Raw genomic sequence first — 5000 nt, forward strand, 5'->3', positions numbered from 1 at the left:
GAATAGCCCCATTTACATCCATCCCACTTAAGTTATTTGCTTCTCCCACCTTTTCTCCTCCCTTCCTCTCCCTTTGCAACCACCCTTCCTTCCCCCTTCTCCTCCTCCTTACCTCCCTTCGTAACCATCCTTCCCTCCTCCTCCCTCAGTAACCCTCCTCCTTTGTGTAATGCATATTCACAGTCATCTCTCCTGCCATCTTTTTCTCCTCTGCCCTCAGCCTCCATACCTGTCTCCTCTCACCTTCCTCTCCCATCCCTTTCCCATATCTCACCTGCCTCTCTCACTCTGTCTCCCCTTCTCTCTCTTCCCTGTCCATCTTTATCTCTTTCCCTACTCTCTAACTCTTTCACCACCTCCTACTCTTTCTCCTCTCCCAGCCTCCCTCAGCATCCTTCTCTCGTAGCTATCATGAAAAGCACCTCCCGACACTATGCCTTTCCAATGGTTCCTCTGTTGATCCAAATCATTATCGTATGCTACAAATTACCGGTGGACACCCGAGTCGTGGGTGAGGAAAGTGAGGTTAGCAGGGGGACAGTGTGTGTGGGTGAGGTAATGGGAAGGAGATGTGGGTGAGAGCGAGGGGCTGGGGGAGAGAGAGGAAAGATGCAAAAGTATCAGTGAGGAAAAGGAAAAGGAAAGTGGATGAGAGAGAAGAGAAGCGGAGAGCAGTAAATGTGAACTAAGAGAAGGAGAAGGAGAAGGAGTAATTGTAAGAAAAGGAACAAGAAAAGAGCGAAAAAGAGGAGTAGGAGGAGGAGGAAGAGGAAGAGGAGAGGAGGAGGGTAGGGAGGTGATGGAGAGTTACCTGTCTGTGCTTTACCTGTGTGTTGATGTTAACGCTCATATGCAACACCTGAGTTAAGAGAAGGATGAGGAGGAGGAGAAGGAGGAGGAGGAGGAGGAGGAAGGGGAAGACGAAGAGGAGGAGGGGGAAGACGAAGAGGAGGTGAAGGGTTAGTTTTTTCGTCTTGTTGATTGCGTTTACCTGTGTGTAGAAGGGACAGGTAAGTACAGGTGGGAGTGGGCTCATCCATATTCCACGCAACTCGCCTTACCTCCTCCTACACCTCCTTGGTCCCGTGTTGTGTGTGTGGTTCCCTGTAGGTCATTTCTTAGGGTGCTGTTGTGAGGAGGTGCGAGGGAGGGCTGGGTTAGGTTAGGTTAGGCTAGGTTTGGTTATGTTACTGAAAGGGAGGAATTGTGACGGAGGGTTAGGCTAGGTTAGGTTAGGTTAGGTTAGGTTGTGTGATACGTGTGTGGTGAGTGGGTGGATGGGTGTTGCTATTGAGGAAGATGTGTTGCTTGTTGCGTTGTTCTTGAGTGTTGCGATGGTTGAAAGCTTGATTGTATAGTTTTCTTGGGTATTAATCACTGTTATAGTGGAGTGAGTTTAAGGGTTATGTTTGTTCAATTAAGTGTCGCTGAATGATATAATATAAATAAGAATTACATTGAAGTTATTTATATCGAGTGAAAAAAAGATAGAATTAAGAAAAGAATTTAATATAGTTCTAGAGCTGTGTTGTAAGGTAAATGATGGTGAGAGACAGGCAGACATACATACAGACAGACAGACAGATAGTACAGAAGGGAGAAGAAAAAATCATCATATAAGTGTTTAAGGAAGTCTCAGTGAACAATTTTTATCTCATTATACATCCATTAATTCCTTTCGTATGATGACCTCACCCTTTGCCTTCCTCCTCTCCTCCCTTCCCCTTCTTTTCATCATTTTTTTCATTCTCATAATTCATCCCTCATTATTTTTTTTCTTCTCACTTATTTTTTTCGACTCATTGGCAAACAGATCATCATTTACTCTCTCTCTCTCTCTCTCTCTCTCTCTCTCTCTCTCTCTCTCTCTCTCTCTCTCTCTCTCTCTCTCTCTCTCTCTCTCTCTCTCTCTCTCTCTCTCTCTCTCTCTCTCTCTCTCTCTCTCTCTCTCTCTCTCTCTCTCTCTCTCTCTCATTTTTGTCTATTTATCTCCTGGATCGGTCTAGTATATTTATTTTAAGAATTTGCATGAAACCTGAATCTGTACCTAACCTAATATCAACACACAGAGAGAGAGAGAGAGAGAGAGAGAGAGAGAGAGAGAGATGATGCTATAGAGAGATAATCAGCAGCCTGGAGATAACTGTTCTATTGGGATTCAAGAGGATTAATTTGGCGTGGTTAGTATTGGATCCCTTTGCCGTGTAAGCTGAAGGAGGATTAAGGTGACAGGTATACAGTAAGGTGAGGGAGGAGGAGAATTGAGATCCGAATTGGGAAGTGGATTTCGAGTTTATGGAGGAGAAAGGGGTTCGAGGTGGGAGAAAGAGAATCGAAATTGATATATATGCATGAATGTAGATAGTATGGGTTCGATATGGGAGAAAGGGGATTGAATTATGTATGTATGTATGTATCTATGAAAAACCTGTATTGAAAAGAGGGATAATGAAGTTTTTAGTGATATATAAGGAATGAAGTCTGTTGTGGTATAAAAATAGGACTCATAAAATGCATATAAGAGTGAAACATCATATACAAGGGATCGGATTCTAAGGCAAACACTTATAAATAGGGTTTGGCTTGGATGCTGTACTCTTGGGATCAGAAATCTTATGGGTATCATTTCATAAACAAAGTGTATTTCTTCTTTACTTTATTTTTGTAGTTTCTGTTCTTCCTATTCCCTTTTGTTTTCTGTTTTTTTCCTATCAATATCCGCTAATGGTGTTCGTGTGTGTATGTGCTAGATAGATAAATAGAGATAGATAGATAGGGTGATAGAAAGTAAATGCGATGGAACACTACCTAGGGTGATATACTAAACAAGTGTCTTCTTTCCACCCTAAATGAAAGTTGTGAAAGGAGAGATTGATGGGTGAAGGGTGTTAGGTGCCGGGGGAGTTGGGTGATGGATGAGGAAGATGGGGAGATGGATGAGCCTACCACCGAGTAAATATTGGTGTGAGGTGGAGTGATCAGGAGGGAGGTGGAGGAGGAGGAGGAGGAGGAGGAGGAAGGTTGGGAATGGGTGGAAGGAATCAGTGTCTTAGTAAAGGTGTAAATGATTTGTTTATTTGTTTATCAGCTTGTTTGTTTGTTTATTTGTTTATGATGGTGTTGTTTTAAGATTATTGCCTCTCACTCGTTTAGATTATTGTTCTTTTTTTCTTCTTTTTCTCTTTCTTGTTCTTCCCCCTCTTCTTCTTTCTCCTCTTGTTTTTGTTTTCGTTCTTGTTCTTGTCCTTGTTTTTCTTGTTTTTCTCGTTCTTCTTTTCGCTCACCTTGTTTTTGTTTTCGTTCTTGTTCTTGTCCTTGTTTTTCTTGCTCTTTCTCATTCTTATTTTTCTTCTTGTTTTTATTCTTCTTTACACCCACTCCCACAAATGCAAACACACAAGACCTTTCCAATCACACAACCCAAAGCATTACTCTCACATCCGAAAACCAAACGCGAATTCAATATAAAACAAAACACGTACCATCAAACCAAGCGCATATATGCCCGGATTTATGCTGACGGCCGATCAACTGGAGCCGTGTTGGGTTCCCGATAGGTGGATGTCACAAACAGATGGCGGTGTAGATGCAAGGCTGGTGCTGTGGTGTTGATGGTGTTGATGGTGATGGTGGTGATAAGAGTGGTGCTGAGCTGCGTGTGTTAGCAGAGAAGGGGGGGGTGGGGAGAATGGGGAAGGGAGGAGGAAGGGGAAAATGGGAGGAGAGAGGAGGAAGGAGATATATGTAGAATGACAGAGGTAGGAAAGGAATGATAGACGGGATGATTGGAGAGAGATTTTACTTCTACTACTACTACTACTACTACTACTACTACTACTATCTATAATTTCATGTCTTTCTATTATCTGATCGCACCTGCCCCTTCTCTTCTCCTCTTTCTCTCTCTTCCATGTTCTCCCTCCCGTCCTCCTTCCTTCCTTCCTTCCTTCCCTTCATACACAGCACCCCAAACCATCCTGAAGGCTACGTGTGTGTGTGTGTGTGTGTGTGTGTGTGTGTGTGTGTGTGTGTGTGTGTGTGTGTGTGTGTGTCGTGTGGAGGTCTTCTTGATTCTCTTTCTTTCACAACTTTCTTCCATACACTTTCTTTCATATTATTCTTTTCTGGTTATTCATCTCTCGTTTTCCCTTTCACCTTTCCTTCCTCCTCTACATCCTCCTTTCCTTCCTCCTTTTCCTTTTCTTGCATCATCGGGTCTTCGTGTGAATGACTCTCCCTCTCGTCTACCTTCGCGGGGCAGGTGTTAAGGGTGCAGCGGGGCCTAGATAGCGGACACGGGGTCACGCGGGCCTAAGGGGTGCCTAGCGAGGGTCACGGAGGCGTAATTTGTGCCTATGAGCGGCTCACGAGGGTGTAAAATATGCCTACCTGCGATGGCCTCTGATACTCCTTACCTGGTTTACGAGGGGGCCAGGTGCAGCCTTGAGAGTGCTGCGGCAGGTGTTGATGTGAGTTACCTGCATGTTTTGGGTTAATTAGCGGCTTATTGGCTTGATGAATGGGAGTGTTGTTATGGTCTGCGGTTCGTCTGCATGATGTGATTGACTAGTGTTGTAATTGTTCTTTTCATATGATTGACTTGTAAGGGAAACTGATGCATATTTGGCGTCGTTAATTTCTTTGTTTTGGCAGAGGTGATTGTATATGTTGTTATTGTTTGTTTTATATATGTGTTACCTGTGTCACGTAGTTAATTAATTAGTGTTTCTTGGACAGATGAATAATACACATTTGGCTTCATTTAGATACCTGTTGTTCCAGTAGAGATTAATGGGTTTTTTTCGGTAAAGAAGACAAGCTTAGAATAAATAAAAAAAATAGATTGCTCTAACACCCTCCTCCATATAAATGAAGACAAAAAAAGATATGAAAATTAAGCCATTCTTCAAATTCAGTGCCAGAGGTGTTTTGAGATGCCCGTGGCGCTTATAAAGTGTTGTTGTTTTTAGTTGTTATCATAAACTCGTATTTCAATATTC

This window comes from Eriocheir sinensis, chromosome 2 (assembly GCF_024679095.1).
Source record: "Eriocheir sinensis breed Jianghai 21 chromosome 2, ASM2467909v1, whole genome shotgun sequence".
Taxonomy (NCBI): domain Eukaryota; kingdom Metazoa; phylum Arthropoda; class Malacostraca; order Decapoda; family Varunidae; genus Eriocheir; species Eriocheir sinensis.